Source organism: Peromyscus maniculatus, chromosome 16 (assembly GCF_049852395.1).
Source record: "Peromyscus maniculatus bairdii isolate BWxNUB_F1_BW_parent chromosome 16, HU_Pman_BW_mat_3.1, whole genome shotgun sequence".
Lineage (NCBI taxonomy): Eukaryota > Metazoa > Chordata > Mammalia > Rodentia > Cricetidae > Peromyscus > Peromyscus maniculatus.
The window spans coordinates 26,265,503-26,284,018 of record NC_134867.1 but is presented as its reverse complement, the minus strand read 5'-3'; the positions used below and the strand labels follow the sequence as shown (position 1 = coordinate 26,284,018).

The following is an 18,516-nucleotide window of genomic DNA, read 5'->3' as shown; positions in this document are numbered from 1 at the left end:
GTGGTGCGATGACATGCATTACTATCAATGGCAACAGCTCTCAGGTGATTCTCTATCAGACTGATTTAAGGAAATAGCAAACTCGTACACCGTAACTCCAGGAATTAAAAAGAAAATTACTTGCATCAGACGTACACCTTATAGGCTTAAATGTTTCCAAATATTCATAACTCTTAGACATAATTTTATAGCCATGAAACTTCTATGTATTACAGAGTAAAATTTAACTAGGGCTTACTTGATAAAGTAATAATTTTACTTCCATTAGAAAGCTTTAAACAGGAAAGCATGAACACTTTTTAACTAAATCATTATTCCAAAATATGATAAATGTATATTTGCTTCTGAACATTTGCTCTGGCTTTCGTTCCTGGAAGAATTTTTCCTCTTTTGGCCAAATTGTTGGAAAACCTCAAGTTCCAATCCAATTGTCACCTTCTTTATAATGATTTCTCTGCACCCTCTCCCAGAGAACATGCAAAGTCAGAGTTAATTGCTCTCTGACAACCAAATCCTTCTCTATGCCTCTATTGGAGTCCTTATTCTTAATTTCTGTTCTCCAACTCTTGACAGTCTAGTGTGGAGTAACAATTACACAGTGTGCTTAACTCCATTACTCTCTTCAGAACCTCCACCAGCCTCTGGGACACAGTATATGTCCCATCCCTGTTCACCTTTGTTTCTGTATGTATTCAACCAATAATAATAAACAAAGTACTGGTTAGGCACTATTTTAGTTGTGAAGATGCAAGTATCATTAGGACAAGCTCTCCTGTATGCTAATGAGAAGAATGGAGATTTTAGATAAAACAAGTAAGAAAATAAAATAGTCCAGAGGAAATAGAGGAGAGTGGACACTAAGGAAACCTGCTACAGGCTTCAGAGCTCAGGGAACATGGAAATGTATTGGGGAAGCTATAATTTGTTTTTAAATGTGAAGGCAAGAAAAAAAATCCTATCCATCTCCTGGCGGAGTATTTCAGCCGGAAAGGCCAGTCAATAAAAACACTCAAGAAAAATAAACTTGAAAACCAGAAGGATTCTACCAATATTAGTCAATGTAGATTTTGAGTAAGGAATATTTCCAGGTATAAAGCAACTAAAGCATTTACAAAGGACTCAGATACACACACACACAAAGGAAAAACAAACAAACAAGCAAAAACAAAACAAAAAAAAAGAAACTGTTGTGTTATTCCAGTGAAAAGTAGAACTGATAGAACTAAAAGAGGAAGCCGGCTTCCCTTCCCCTTTGGAGAAAGGTGGACTGTTAATAAAATGGAAGCCTTTGCTCAATTCATCACAATAAATAACTGGGGGGGGTGTCTATGCAATCTTGAAATGGTTACAAACCACTATTGTAATGATTAGTACTATGCAATCTTAATTACAATTATAAAACTCATGTCTCTCATTTTTGCTGCCATCTAATGTCTAGTAGGCTGGACTCTGATTTTGGGCTTTTGTGCTTTTTCTCTAAATGATTTTTAGTTCCTGACCCACTGAATCACGCCAGTGCTATTATCCTTAATATATTGTGGACCATTTCAGTAAGCATGGTAGTCATTCCTTCAAGACCACATCTCCTGGATACTGGCCAGGATTGGAGGGATATCAATTGTAAGGCTCACTGTAGGTCTTGATTTCTGTTGATGCCTTTCGATGCTCTCCTGCATCCATACTGACAAGAGGTTGAGCTGCTCCGTGGTAGCCTGTTCAGAAGGCATCTTGACATGTCTGTGAAGTGGCTCTCTGTGGCTATGTTCATTGAAGACATAAAGGAAGCTCCTATGGTTACAGAGCATGGAAGAAATTGATTGGAATTTCCGGTGATAACTTTTCAAAGTTGATGGACTGAAGTGTAGAGATAACCACTTGTCTGCCCCATGTGTTCTCCATGTTGGCACTGTTGGCAGTTGGAGGAGGAGTCCCTGTCGAGAGGCCGTCTCACATCCCTGTGTATGTATGTCAGTAATACAGGGGGAAAGAGGACGAATTGCCCTGACTTGAGAACATTGATCTGAAAGCTGATAGAGCCATGACCAGGATAATCTTTGAGCTCTTTTATTAGCAAGAACCGAAACATAACTTCTAAAACTCTTTTATTATATCATCATGAGATAAATGTATGAATCTATAGCAGTTACAGAGACTGGGTGTTTCTTAGTGACATCTTGATTCAGGTTGCTGAAGATACACGAGCTTCAGACCACTCACGCTCAGGAGCTTTGAGGGTGTCCTGAGGCCCAACACACTAAGAAACCTTGGATCAGCATCACTGAAAACCTCTTAACCTCTTTGCACATTCTGTCCAGTGACCAGCTGATTCCCTTCCGTATTAAGAAACTGTAGTTCCTGTCTGTGGTGCAGTAGGAAAAGAAAGAATCGCTAGAGAAAATGCAGTGACCCCAGCGTTCAGCCCAGCCCAAATAAACACTTCTATTTCCTTTCCTTTTCTAAAACAAACAGGACTTAACCGAAAGTTTATCTTTTCTTCTTTTGGAATTCTATTTTGGTGCTCACATCACACAGAGTGAAATGTGAGGGAACAAGCCAGCCTCGGTAGAGGAAACATACGGCATTTATTACAAACGAATTCCAGATAATTAGTGGAAGAGATCATGAAATGTTCAGAGAGGGGGAAAAAAAAAAAGAACTGCGTTTCAAACAGGAGGGGGTCTGAACCATTAGTGGGTAATCTGCACGGGTTTGGTTAATCCCCTGAGGCTCCCTTTACAGGTGGTTCATATTTCTAAGCAGTGAAGTATGCGAGATGAATGGAAAATTTCTCCTTAACATTTTCCACTACCCAGTCTTAGCATGCAAAACCCCACACCAGACCTGGCAGCTGGTTTATTATAACATCTAATTTACAGACATATCATCATTTGGTTATTCCCACCCCTGGTTACACGCCATAGATTTGCCTTTGTGCAATTCCGTGGTATAGATTTTTTTTTTCCCCCAAGAAAATTTACAACTACTTTAAAATATATACTGGGAAGCTTCATTTGAGTTTAGGAGTGTGAGCACACTTGAGTCAACATTTATGTTTATTAGGATGGAAAGGGCAATTTCATATTTTAAAGGAAAAAGTTACGTGTATTTCACCTATGAACCAGGTGTACTTTGCGGACTGTAACAGGAGGATCCTAAAGTAGAGACCAGCCGGAGCTATATAGTAAGTGAGTTCCAGGCCTGTCTGAGACACACAATGAGACCTCATCTTAAAAATAACTTATGAAATACCTCTTATCTCTGCCAATTGTGGAAGCAAAGATGCATTAGAAAAATATGGGCTCTTTTCCTTAGATCTGACTCTCCAATTCTAAAAGACTGTGAAGTAAAATGCTTTTCATTCCTTCATTTTGATATATATTGTAAACAATAATTTAAATGAGATATAATGGCCCATGTAAAAATATACATAAACCAAAAGCCAGAACAAATTAAAACTCAAGTGATGTTTTGCTCACATGTGCACTGAAGAAAAGCATATTTCACTAGCAATGTCATTGTTGGTATTCAAATTACACTTGTATAAATTCTCATTCTCCGAGGCTCTAACAAGCTGTGGGTCTGTTGGTGAAGCTGGTTTAAACACCAGGCTCTTTTATGCCCCTCTGGTTTCTTCTTTCCAAAAGCCATGCCTTTCAGCCTAACCTTTCCTGAACATATTTCCTGACGTGAGTTTATCGAAAGCTGCGTCTTCAGTCTCTCAGTATGTTTAAATCTGTCCCTCCACTTACTTCTCTGCAGATTTGAATGCAGTGTGGCTCTGAACCTCCCTGAAGAGCAGCCTGGCCTGAGTGCAGAAGAGACTCAATCTCACAGAGGTGGGATGTGCATAGAGCTTCAAAGGTTCTTGACATGTTTGATGGAAAGGAAATATAATATGGATGTGTCAGTGTGTCAACTTTCTACACTGTTTGCTCTCTCTCTGTCTCTCTCTGTCTCTGTCTCTCTCTGTCTCTGTCTCTGTCTCTGTGTGTGTGTGTGTGTGTGTGTGTGTGTGTGTGTGTGTTGGTCACATCAAAATAAAGTTTTTGAGCCTCTTATTAAAAATGTGGGGTGTTGCTTGATTTTTCCGCCTCGCCCACAGTCAGGACAAATCTCTGTCACCCGCCAGTCCCTCAGCCGCTCAGACCTAACCAAGTAAACACAGACACTTATATTGCTTTCAAACCGCATGGCCGTGGCAGGCTTCCTGCTAACTGTCCTTATCTTGCTAACTGTGCTTTTATCTTAAATTGATCCATTTCCATACATCTGTACCTTGCCATGTGACTGGTGGCTTACTGGCATCTTCACATGCTGCTGGTCATGGCGGCGGCTGCAGTGTCTCTGGTCATTGCGGCGGCTGCAGCCTCTCTGGTCATTGCGGCGGCTGCAGCGTCTCCTTCTGCCTTTCTGTCCTTTTATATCTCCTCTCTGTTAGTCCCACCTATCTTTCCTGCCTAGCCACGGCCGATCAGGTTTTATTTATTAACCAATCAGAGCAACTTGACATACAGACCATCCCTCAGCACAGCCAAGTGCAGACCATCTCAAACACCTGCACTCAGGCCCATGGTCCTAATCATCCTCTATACGGACCTGCTGGGTAACGCCACAAAGAACCTGAGAATGGGCTCCCACAGGACATACAGAACATCCCACAGCACCTCCCCTTTTCTTTTTTTTTTTAAAAAGGAAGGTTTTAACTTTTACACATCTCCAAAGTCAGCTTGGTATATTTGGGAATTTGGGCGTAGCTTCTCTTAACTACTTCCTGCTGGAGGGGGGCGCTGTATCTTATGGGGATGCAAAGAAAATTTTAGGATCATGGAGTAGTCCGTGAGACCGTATCGTCTGAGCCAGTTGCCTTGAAACGATTCTGGATGTTGGATCATCTGGGCCATGGTGTCATCGGAGACCTTTCAGGTGGTCTTGGCTGGTCAAACCTGATGTATCTCAATCTGGAAAAAATCCATAGCCTCTGGCTTTCTGTAGAGACAAAAGCAGAGTCTCCTTTCCAAAGTAACACATCCTTATATCCAAATTTTAAAGTCAAGATATCTTTAATATATACATATTGGTTTAACTCAACATCTTTTATGATCAAATGTTTTTCTGCAGTTAAAAATCCCAAAGACAATATAATCCAAACTCTCTGTGTGATATCCATCTTTACATGGCTTATTTTTTATATTCCTTTTACTTTCTCTTTAAAGACTTTATTTTTTTAAACTTTCTATTTCTTTATATAACTGTCTATGTTCCTTTTCCTCTCTCTTCCAAGCCCCAGGAACCCGCCAGTAACTCAAACCGGCGGCTGCCGCTCATTTGAGAGAGAGAATTAGGAACTGTGGGGCGTTTACCGACGTCACCGTTCCTGGAGAACTTACCGACGTCACCGCTCCGTGTGTTGAGTTCTGAATCCTCTTTACCACCACGCGAGGATTCTTCTCAGATCACACTTTATTGGAGCGCCTCTTGGTTAAGGGACTTTGTCTTTAGTATTTTTTTTTTTTTTTCATAACACCGGCCTTTATCCCTGTTCATTTGTCCTTTTTCTTTAGTCCCTTTTTTTTTTTTTCTTTTTTTCTTTAGCCCTTTTTTTCTTTAGCCCCAAGTTCGGGCGCCAAATGTTGCTTGATTTTTCCGCCTCGCCCACAGTCAGGACAAATCTCTGTCACCCGCCAGTCCCTCAGCCGCTCAGACCTAACCAAGTAAATACAGACACTTATATTGCTTTCAAACCGCATGGCCGTGGCAGGCTTCCTGCTAACTGTCCTTATCTTGCTAACTGTGCTTTTATCTTAAATTGATCCATTTCCATACATCTGTACCTTGCCATGTGACTGGTGGCTTACTGGCATCTTCACATGCTGCTGGTCATGGCGGCGGCTGCAGTGTCTCTGGTCATTGCGGCGGCTGCAGCCTCTCTGGTCAGTGGGGAATTAGGGTGACAGCCTGTCAGTGCCCCCGTTCCCAGTGGTGCAGTAATCTGAACTAACTGAACTGTCATCCCAGGCTCCAGTCTCTTTCCCTTTGAAACCCATTCTCTGCATACTCATCAGAGTCCTAGACCATGACACAAACGGTCATATCTCAGTCTTCTACCTCATAGATTGCAGTTGGCTCTCCTTTATTTCTAGCACAGAGGTCAAACTGCATCATCTGACAAGTAATTGAGTGTATTCCTCACTGGACATTCCTACTCTCTCTGCAACCTCATTTTCTGCTCTCTCTCTCTCTCTCTCTCTCTCTCTCTCTCTCTCTCTCTCTCTCTCTCATCTGTACTTAAGGCCCAGATGCTGACCAGTCTCAACTACATCCTGGCATTTCACCTAGTCTTGTAATAATAACTACCACTGTGTGAAGTACTTTCTGCACATAATTCCTTTGAATGGCAGCTATTCTTTGAAGTAAATATTATTATCCTTATTTTATAGAAGTGAGAACACTGTGGTGCCACGTAATTACGAAACTTCAAAGATGATGTTGACACAAGTGTCAGGTAGGTAGAGCTCAGGTGTCAAGGCCTGGGTGTTTGATCCAGTGGTTCATACCTTCTTCTTGCTGTCACCCACAGGTCTAGCACACCTGAGCTCTTCTTCAGCATTGAGCTTAAGTATCTAATTTAAGTAACGAGTGCTATTTTGATGTCCTCAGTACACATTAGTTTTTTAAGTCCTTTAAATAGCCCTGAAATCATACATACAAGTAACATTATATGGGCTCAACGGGTTATAATTATAAACATATCTGTATATACATATATGCATGCAATAAGAATTGATGAAAAAAGCAGCCATGCATTTGAAGGAGAGCACGGAGGGGTGCATGGGCGGGCTTGGAGGGAGGGAAGGGAAGGAAGAAATGTTATAATTATAATAAAATCTCAAAAATAAACAAAATGGAAAACTATTCTTCAGATTTTACAATTATAATACTGTACTACTGTACACATTGCTTTTAATCATTTATGTGGCTTCTTTGCATTTGGACTATGTTCAAAGTATTAAAAAAAAAACTGATCCCCTAGCACTGTGTTTTACTTAATGAATATAGAGATAAATGAACACACATTAATAAAAGGTACATATCCTTCTGTTGAAATGAAATTCATTATAAAAGTCAGAGAAAATTTGGATGGGAGAATGAGAAGTAATTTCAATTCTTTCTGTCCTGTTGGTTTTATTTTCTTAGAATAGTTCTTTTTTTCTTAAAGGGAAAAAGAAGAGCCTACTATGAATTACTTAGATAGCTTCTAAATTTAAGATTCTAAATTTTAGAAGCTAAAATAAAAATAATAAATCTTTATACATATAAAGTAATAACTGAAATTAAGAATGATGCTCTGTTTAATTTTTTAAAGTAATGTCTCTTAAGTGAGATGTGGAAGGTGCTAAATAAGAATTGAATATACTATAGTACTTAGCTTTCTCCTGTAGTGCTTAAATATCATGCTGTAGAAGAGTTTTATCTTTTTCTTCTCTATTAGGCCTTCCAGTCAGGAGTGGAGGGAAACTGGGCTGAATTTCCCAAGTAACAGTGAATTGGTAGACATGGCTGATAAAGGTACAAACTTAAAATTATGTTGGGAGCAGCTTCAACAGCGGCCCTGTTTCATCTTGCCCACTGTGGGTGATTTTTTTTTTTTTTTGGATAAATAGTTTCTGGCTTAAAATGTACACAGCACCATAGATCAAAGTCAGTCCTTTGAACAGCATCCAGAAGCACCCTTGTAGCCAGTGCAAGCCATAGTACACAGATGTTAATATGATCCATCTGCCTGAGATCCTTGAGCAAGCAGGCTGCTGCTACATTTTGTAGTAGCTGAAATGATATTGAGGTTCTCACAGTACTCTTCCATGGACCTCCTTGGTGTCATGCTCTGGAAAATGTATGAATTACAGATGAAGTAATTTGGAGGAAAAAGGGAATTTGTAACATCTATGTAAATGATTGAAGAAGAGATATTGTTCATTTGTCTTACTGTGTTTGGACATAGGGTTTAATGCTAAGTAGTTGTCCTCTCTTGAACAAAAATTTTTGATTCTTGACGTTACAGGTGAAGAATATATTACAGTGGTGTCTGCATGCTTGTGTGGGTCACCAAATCTGTTACTTTGCCTCTTCTCTTCAAATATGCATGTTTAGCCAGCTACCTTTTTTATTGCCCCCAAACTAAATATTCTTTAACAGATGGTATGTGTGCACATGTGTGCGTATGTGTGTTTGTGGTGTGTGTGTGTGTGTGTGTGTGTGTGTGTGTGTGTTAATGCCTATGTCCTATATCTTGCTCTTCCATGCAATCCCTTATTCCTTTGAGACAGGGCTCCTCGTTGAACTTGGAGTTCTCTGTTTCAGCTACACTAGCTGGCCAGCAAGCCTTGGGAATCCTCCTGCCTCCACCCCAGAGCTAGGGCTGCAGACCTGCATTGCTGCTCTCACAGTGGATGTTAGGCACCTGAACTCGGGTCTTCTTGCTCGTGCAGCAAGCAATCTACCCTTGAGACATCTCCACAGCCCCCCAAACACAGTCTCCGAATGATGATGTCCAAAGAGTCAAGGAGTGACAAACGGGGTCTATGCCTGGGTATATTAGCGTTTTCCAGAAAACTCAGTAAGAATTCTCAAAACCAGAAATTCCACAATCGACTGCTCTGGGCGTGTTAAATTTAAGCAAGTGTGGTGACATCGTGACTATTACTCGTGCCCTTGTTTTACCGCCTTGGTTAATGTGGTTTTGGTTGTCCCCTCGCTTCAAAGATTCAATCTACGGAGAACTCTAAATTGTTTATCTCCCTGCTTTTCCTAGTTCTCCAGAAGCCTAGGTGTACCCATGCTTCCTTTGTCCAAAGCAATCCCAGCATCCTGTGGCCAACGAAGGATTGGATTTCCTTTTACAGTTCTCAAAACTCTCACCTTCCACACTCAGCAAGGTCAGCCAGTATGAAAGACCATCTGTACACGTTAGGAATTGGTCTTGATGACTGGCTGGCATGTAAATTAAATGACCTCCTGAATTATCATGTCAAGTGTTGACTGTCCACCAGGATGCCACAACAATGACTGTAGCTCTAGGATTGTGTCTGGGGCTGGTGTCTGCTTGTTGTCTTGGCTCCACATTGCTAGTTGTTTCCATTTTTCACCTGTACAGATGCTAGCAAAGAAAGCCACGTTGTCACCTGGACAAAAAGAAAGAGAAGGTGTGGTATGTGGTGGTTCACGCCTATTGTGCTAGCACTCAGAAAGCTGAGACAAAAGGGTGGTTAGGAGTTCCTCACTGAGTTCTAGGCCAGCTCAGCCTATAGAGTGAGACCCCCATCTCAAGCGAAATAAAGAAACAAAATAATCCAACCCAACCGAACCACACCAACAAAATAATCAGGGCCAGGGGAACAGCTTAGTGGGTAAAACTGACATCCTGAATATAGTCTTAGAGACCCATGGTGGAAAGAGAGAACTGACTCCCAGAAGTTACCTTCTGCCCTCCGATAGCGTGTTTGCCAGTGCATATGGACACACACACACACACACACACACACACACACACACACATATAATAATAATAATAATAATAATAATAATAATAATAATAATAAACAATGAAAGCAAAACTAAAGAAGCAAAAACAAATGATAAAAACAAAAATCAAACAAACAAAAATGACAAAATAGCCAAACAAGAGAGATCACCTGAGAAGTGCAAATATCAGCTATTTTTCATAGATAAGAGACATATGATCATAATGAGAGGTTGTAAAAAAAGGATTCACATTCTTCCTGTCCTCAGGTGGCTTTTGTCAGAGGAGATCTAATGCACTCAGGGGGGTGCAGCCCTAGACCACAGTGTGTTGAGTTAACTTTCCAGACACAAGCCCGCATGCTGACTCTGGACTTTCCCTTTGCTGCTTTTCTCACTTGCTGCAGACCCATTCCTGGTCACAACCCCTAACTGCTCTTTTGTATAGTAAGTCTTACAGAGTGCTTCCCCACTTTGGTTACTGAAAAGGCTCAGAGGTTTCTAACTCAGAGCAAAGAGGGAAACAGGGCGGCGGGCGGGGGGGTGTCTTCTGCTGGAAAAGCCCATGATAGGTTAATCCCCTCTCTACACCAATATCAGGCAGCTTTGGAGATTTAAGAGGTGAGGTGAGAGGTCAGAAGGGAGATTAATTATGATTCTTTTCAGTCTGTTCAGGATTTCATATGAGGTCAAACTCAAAGGAACAGTGAAATCAGAAAGAATCAAAATCTCGGCTCTTATTTATAAAATATGAAAGAGACAAATGCCTTTGCCTGATAGTTAATCCCCAAATCCAGCTTAATATATAGAAAAATTGCCCTCTGAGACAGTTGTGGTCATCTTGATGTTTCCCATCCCTCTCTATTTTTCTTGTCAATAGAATAATTCATCGCTGGGTTAGTAGAGTCAAGGATGCAACAGAAAAGAGTTCTCACTGCTTGTCCCTGGTACCACATAGACAATTGAACAAGCTGTTGACATGATAACCTATAGCAGCAACCTGTTTTGTGGTGTTGGACTTAACTACGTATTTCAACACTTTTGTTTAGAGTACAGCCCATTTTATGGTTGACAAATGAGGAAGTCTAGGTCCTGGCCTGGGCTTTGAGAAGACCATAGCTCCCTTTTTTGATTGTCACTGACCGTCTGACCTCTCAGTATCTCAGTATGTTGAAGTTGTCCTGCAGACCCTGCAGGACATGGCATGTAAGTGGCTCAGTGAGTGACAAGGATCGCTCTGCCTCAATAATATCCTTGCAGCAACAGAGCTGAAGAAATTTGACAATGATTAGCAGCTAAGCTGCTCAGTGGAGACCTTGTTTAAGAAAAGAGTGAGACAAAGGAGGAAGGAGGTAAGAGATGTGGAAATCAGTGCTATGCACCAGAGGTGACACTGTGCTTCTTGGTGTGATATCCTTGCTCTCCATGCTGGTCCCTCAGCATCTCAGAGCTAACGTCCATCAGAAGGTCGAATTGCACTGTAGTCCAGTGGTCCAGCTTTGGAGTGCCAAGTCCTTTACTTCTCCTACCTCACTTTTCTGAGTTTCTTCGTGTTCCTAACTTACAGTTTTTATATGTTAAAAATTGGGAAACTGCTGAGTTGATCAAATTACATATTACTCATAAAAATCACTCAGAATCCAGAGGACATTGACTACCTATGCCTGTTCTATTTTTTTTTTTTTTTTTTTTTTTGGAAAGCTTCAGGCGATCAGTTTAAAGCATTTGGCAAAAGTACCTTGAGGATATTTCTGCTGAATCCCCAACAGAATGCAACCATATTGCTTTTCTATGATTTGTGACCTAGGAGACTTAGGAGCATTGCATAAGACAAAGAAGAATTCTCCTCTCTAGCTGATGGGCCTATAGGGAAGAACAGAAAGGCATGTCTCCTAAATTGCAGCCAGTAGACATGACAAAGAAACTAGATCTACATTAGATTTATGTCCTATCATAACTACATTACAGCTGAGACACCAGAGGTTTTTAATGTGAAATGTTTATGCTTTTGAAATGCTTAACGATCTTTCCTTAATAAAATAAAAAGGATGTCAACCTGGTGAAAAATAACAAACTGTCCAAAAAGAAATGTGTGAAATATGTCTTCCGGGTACACAGTTCACAATGTTTCCTGTCATTCATCCAAATATTTCTTTATTGAGAGATACTGAAGAGAAATAGATGACTAGGAGATTCATGTTCATAGCTTCCTGACTCACAGAGCCTTTGTTCTTTAGTGTTGCAGACTGAGATTCAGGGACAATAAAGTAAGATGCCAGTATTCTCAGAGTTTTTAAAGTTAGGGCATTTTAAACTTAGTCTCACGGTCTTATACTCTATAAATTGAATAGCTAAAATTGTTGTTTAAAAGACAAAATAAACTAAGTTCAGCAGTTAAGTTCTTCAAACAACTTATTCCTATAGGAATATTCATTTAAAAAATATAACTTAAAATTCAGTTCTCCCACTAGGGTAACATCCCTCGTGGAATCACCTGTAGGCACCACCCATTTAAAGAATTATTTTGTATTGAAAATGTGTTAGACTCTGTGAGAGCACCAAAAGGACTAACACAAAGTATGCTGTGTATCATCTTGTCCTTTGTCTTTTGGGTTGTGAGCCTAGCTTCTAAGGACTAAGCCGTCCTTACCTTTTCTTGTCCTCCTGCCACCTCCCTATCACCACTTCCCTTCTCAACTTTTGGTTCTTGCTGTGGGATGTTTTGTGTGCTGTGAATATGTGTTGCCCTGATTGGTTGATAAATAAAACACTAATTGGCCAGTAGCCAGGCAGGAAGTACAGGCAGGATAAGCAAACAAGGAGAATTCTGGGAAGAGAAAGGCTGAGTCAGGAGATACCAGCCCACCGTCCAGGGGACAGCATGTAAAGTCACACAGGTAAAGCCATGGAATACATGGTGACATATAGATTAACAGAAATGGGCTAAGTTTAAGTGCAAGAGCTAGTCAGTAGTAAGCCTGAGCTAATGGACAAGCAGTTTAAATTAATATAAGCCTCTGTGTGTTTACTTGGGTCTGAGTGGCTGCGGACTGGGTGGTACACAAAAAAACTTCAGCTACAGGTTCTGGGTGTGGAGTCCCTCAACAGTGGTGCTGTGGTGATATTTTATTTGTGCAACCCAATAAAGTTTATCCAAGCATCAGAGGAAAAAGGCAGCCACTATAGTAAACATAGAGATCAGACAGTGGTAGCACACGCCTTTAATCCTAACATTTAAGAGACAGAGTCATCTGGATCTCTGTGAGTTCAAGGCCACACTGGGAACAGAGTCAGGCATGGTGGCCCATGCCTTAAATTCCAATGTTAGTTAACCACAGAGGTCTGGAGGTCTGTACAGACAGACAGGAAGTGACAGAGCTGGGCAGGAAGAGAAAGTGATGTAGCTGGGTGAAGAGAGGAAATGAGATGGCAGAACAAAAGGGTATATAGGCGTGGTGATACAGGAAGGGACTCTCTTTGGAGACCGAGGTGTCAGTGAGTTGGGCTTGGCTGTGGCTTTTCCTATTCCTCTGATCTCTTGGGTTCACCTCTATATCTGGCTCTGGGTTTTTTATTAATAAGACCATTTAGCAATTTGTCTTACATGGTACCCAGGCTTCTTTCCACTCATTTATGCTTCTACACTCATTACACTGAAAAGCAAATAGTACCTTGGGCATTTACAACTGGACATAGGAGTTGTAAGGCATCCTTTTATTTCCAGTAGAGTTTCAGGAAGGTTTGTTTGTTTGTATTTTTCCTTTAAGAAAAAAACAATTCTTTCCCCCTAAAACAGGATGCTTTGTCTAGAAACCATACTAAGGACTCCATTGTTCCACATCTCTTTCCTCCATCTAGTAAAGCTTTATTACATCCACAGTAAACATCTCAATTTTACCGATTTGCTGAGATCCCCTCCTATGTGGGAGTGCTACTTGCTCCCCCCTCTCTCAATCCCTATTAGCCTTTCATCTCTGAATCTACAATAAACTTTTCTCTAAAACTCACCCCCTGTGTCTCTTTGTTGGCTACGTTTTTGATATCCTAGCTCCCTAAGGAAGGTTCAATTTTTCTCAAAGACATGCACAATACTTCTACATCATTTCTTTTCTCCCTTTCATGCCTTCTTTTTCAGCTTTTTCATTCTGTCTTTCCTTTCTCTTCACATTTCCTATATGAGTTATATACAAGACTCGTGAATTTTAAATTAATATGGAGTGTTCCTAGTGATTAATTTACACTGCACTCCATTAAATATTGCATTGGTGGGGAAAGGATGCTTTATTCGGTCCTCAAGGATCATCCACTCACCATGCCTATACACCATTTTTTATGCATTTGAGTTTAAATGGACTAGAAATATTTGGATTAAATTCTCCTCTGACCTTTTAGAAACACATAGTTTCTAAATTATGGAAAAATTCTTTATCAAAATGATTTTCAGATTTAGGAGGGGAAAGTTATATGTCCCACTGCTAAATTTAAACAAAATATGTTGTGCATATCAATTTCAAAACTAAAACTGGATAAAATGTGAATATCCACAAACTGCTGTATTTCCTTTGTGAAATGGTAAATAGCTGCTTGAGGTCTTAAAATTCCACCTTTATGTTCAGCTAGAAAGAAACAGACAAAGCACAAATAGTAAATGAATACTAGAAACAATTTCATCTTTATCTGTCTAAATGAAGTATGGTAATTTGATATGTAAAGCTATACTTATGTTCTAGTTCCTTTCAGAGAGACATAATAGAAAGAATATGTGGTATAGAGTTTAATGGTCTGATATTTGGATAATGGTCATGCTATTTATTGGCTTCTGAGCAAGTTATTTTACCTTGGTTATGACCAGTTTTCTCATAAGTGATACAAATGGTTAAACTGTGATAAGGATTCATTTTTTAAATTTTTTTATTTTATAATTTAATTTAATTTTACATATCAGTCACAGATGATTAATTTTTTTTAAAAAAAAATGTTAAAATTTACTCTGACCTAGTGTTATAAAGAAAAAGAGGGGATGGGAGACATATAACTAACAACTAACAACTAAGGGTGTGTAAAAAGAAACACAGAACCCTACTTTTTAGAAGCTTCCACACACATGTGTCTCTTGGGCTTTAAGAGTCTGGTCTTGGACTCAGATTATGCTATGAAAAGAGAACATGAAGTTGGGAGGAGGTAGGATGGGATCTCCTGGAAGGAGGTGGGTGGATAACAAGGGTTGTCATGATCAAAACACAGCATACGCTTGCATGAAGTCTCAAAAATGAAGAGGAGCAAAGTAGAATATTATATATATATATGAATTAAAGTGAATATCACAATGAAACCTGTTACTGCGGATACTAATTAAGATGTCTAGAAAACATCAATGTATGTACTTTTATATCACACATAAATCAAGCAAGAAAATTTAGTAAGGGTCTTCTACAGACTTTCCTTTGAGAATGGGAATATAATGGGTATGTTAAATGAAAGGTAAGTTTTCACTTTTTACTTTATTTATCTGGGTATTCTAAATTTTTAATTATAGTAATGGTTAGTATTCATTTTATAATTTTGCAAAATATATTTAAGTCATTAACAATAAATACAGCAAATAAAATTCTTCTGCACTGAATAGAAGAGCAGATACAGATTCAGGAAAACAGGGAGCTATACATGGAAAATATAATACCCACAGATATTGATAATGTGTACATCTCTTCTGATGCTTATTTGACAGAAAGAAGGTGATAAAAGAATGCATATTCTTTTTTAAAAATTTTAAGTTGGGGGAATGTCTATGATAATCTCAGAAATTTGTTCCTGTGAATGTGAAAAATTTTTGCTAAAATACAAATAGCAATTCTTGTTTACTTCAAGAATGACAATGACTTGTTAGAACATTGCTTTCCCAGATGGTTTATACTTTAAATCATTACAAATTTAGAAAATAAAATGTTCAACTTTAAGAATTCATAAAACAGTAAAATAAGTTTGAAGTAAAATCACCAAATTGTACTGACATTGAATGCTCCATTAAACTGAGTTAAGGGCCTGTATGCAGTCACATGAAAGGGATTTTCATTATTCATTATTAGCGAGTAGTTCTCACTTTGACAATATTTCTTGTGGTTTAATTGGCTCAAGGATTGCTTGAGAAATGAAAATAGACCAAGTCTCTAATCCTGTTCCTTATCTTTTGTTTATGAGGAGATTTTGATTCCTGCCCCTTCCCTGGATTTCCTGACCTGTCCACCTCTCTACACTCTCTACCATAGCAGCTGTCTATTGTCCTTAAGAGAGTCCGCTGAGAAACTCTTTGAGCATCCCCTTAATTTAGTATAGAATCTTTCCATTCATTGAATCCTCAAGAACTCTACAAGTTTTATTTTTTCCACTTTCTTTAAAAATTAAAACTACCGTCACAACATGTAGAGGGCCTAGGTCGGTCCCATGAAGGCTCTCTAGTTGGCTGTCAGTTCAGATTCTTTGAGCTCTTATGAGCCCAGGTTAGTAGTTTCTGTGGATTTTCTTGTGATGTCTTGACCTCTTTGGCTCTTACACTCCTTCCTCATTCTCTTCTGCAGGATTGCCCAAGGTCAGCTTAATGTTTGGCTTTATGTCTCTGCATCTGTTTCCATAAGTTACTGGATGAAGGCTCTCTGATGACAATTGGGGTAGTCACCAATCTGGTCACAGGTGATGGCCAGTTCAGGCTACATATCCATTGTTGCTATGAGTCTTAACTGGGGTCATCCTTGAGAGTTTCGCTTGCACAAGGTTTCTATCTGACCCCAAAATGCACCCCACCTTTTCAGTCATCTCTTTCAGTACTCTCGCCCTCCACCCCGAACCAACCAGATCCCTCATGTTCCCATCCTTATCTGCCACTAGATCTGAGAGTGGTGTAGCTTGATCTACTGGTGGGCTTCCTAACTGTGGAAGCAGGGGCTGTCCCTAATGCTTTGGCTGATTTTGGAAACCTATTCCTCTTTGGACATCATCATTTAAAGATTATATTGGGGGGGGCTGTGGAGATGTCTCAAGGGTAGATTGCATAAGAATAAAACTACACAAGAAAACAAGTGCTTCACCACACATCTGTTTTCTTTGTCCTGTATATATTTATGTAAAATCTGCTGTGTCCTCTTATTTAATTTTAATGCCTCAGGAAATATGTCTTTCATTTCATTTTTTTTCTACATATAACAGACACATGGCATGTATATATTACAAAAGGATCAATTGATAAGATACAAACCATGAAACATATCATTTAAAAATGCTAAACTGAACAATCTCATATTTTAAATACGAGTCTTATCATTTATGTTTATCTTAACCTAGATGCTTACAAGAATCTTAAACTACAACGTGTATATGCTAATGAACCACTTTTCACAGTAGTACAGGAGTTAGTTTATTACAGCATGAACTGGATATATTTTGCAGAACTATGGAACTCTTTATAGAAAAAATTCTGATTCCAACTGATTCCTGTTTATCACCAGAATAACCAAATTGTAGTAATTTTCATTATTAAATAAGTTATGAATAAAATTTGTAGCTAGTGGTTATAAATTGATTAAAAATATCAAAAAAGGAACCCCCCAAAATTTGATGTATGTAGACTAAGATATTACTTAATTTATTGCTCATGAGAATAGCCAAACACCAGAAAGCAAGAGAGATTAGAGAGAGACTAAAGAATACACTCCAATATCCTACCTTGCTCAGTTTTTGGTGTCCTGCCTATGATCCATTAGTACGGAGAACTAAGAAGCACACAAGTTCACTCGGTACTTGCTCTGTGATGCCCTTCAGGTGTACTGTTGATGCTCCTGGGCATCACTGCCAGGCTGTAAGAGACACACAGGAAGTAGGAATTAAGAGGACACTGTCATGAGTGCCTAGAGTTCAGGAGAAAAACAATGGCAAGAAGAGAGAGGTACAAATCATACAGCCATTGCTTGGATCACACGGCTTAGAGACTTCTCTGGTTTTATTGGCTTTTATTTTTCCCATGGCTAATCAGGAAATATTCCAATTTTCTTTGGTGATATTTATTTCAGTTTTGCAAATAGCAGCCTAGATGTGTGGTAGAAAAGATATGAAAAAAAGCCAATGTTTCATATAGTCTCAAGGAAAAAAATTATAACAGAAGATGATCTTTAAGACTAAAATATTATAATTTTTAGTCCAGAAAGATATGGTTGGAGTTTTGGATGGAATAATCTGGCAAAAATGAAACTCTCTGGGAATTAAAGGGCAGGATTGAAATTTTGGGATTTTAATATTGAATTTATTTATTTATTTATTTATTTATTTATTTATTGCTGAGATACTTATGAGAGAAAAGAGTTCAAAGATTTCTTTTGAAAATTTAAGGTTCAGTAAATATCATACTCTAATTTCCCAAATAATTTTTTATTATAAAAAGTTCTCAAAATTAGAAAGTGAAATTTAATCTCTGTTTGAGTTATTTTCTTCTGTATCAATAAAACATTATTTGACAAAGAGCAGCTATGTGCTTACAGGAATTTGTGTAGGAGTAGAGGAAAGGAAAAAGATATGAGAAGAGACTTCATTCTCATCTTTAAAGAAACACATAATCCCACGTTAATAAATGAACACCAATAACAATAAGAAGGACTTAGTTTATTCATCAATGTAAATAATAATGTAAATAAATAGAAGCAATAATAACTATGTCAGTAACTATAATAACATAATATATAATGATAACTATATTATATAATAATAGCTGTATCTAATAACTATATCTCACACTAATTAGCTTTCCAAAGGATGATTTTATTAATTAGGTGAAAACTTTGCTACTTTAAATATATGATTAAGTGCTAAATACCTAGAATAATATAAGAAATCCATTGTGTGTGTGTGTGTGTGTGTGTGTGTGTGTACATGCATTTGTGTGCACACTCATGCATGAGTGTGCGTGCTGCTCAGTGGCTGACTTGAATCTTTGATGAAGCCATATTCACCGGAGAT

General features: G+C 38.8%; 1 long non-coding RNA gene across 1 annotated transcript; it reads right to left on the bottom strand.

Moving 5' to 3' along the window:
• Window positions 1–7,017: 7,017 nt before the first annotated feature.
• On the bottom strand, window positions 7,018–18,098 carry LOC143268958 (uncharacterized). The gene is made up of 3 exons (XR_013045209.1): window positions 18,040–18,098; window positions 17,233–17,363; window positions 7,018–9,179 (listed from the first exon to the last, which is right to left on the bottom strand). It is a non-coding gene; the product is annotated as an uncharacterized LOC143268958 (long non-coding RNA).
• Window positions 18,099–18,516: the final 418 nt, after the last annotated feature.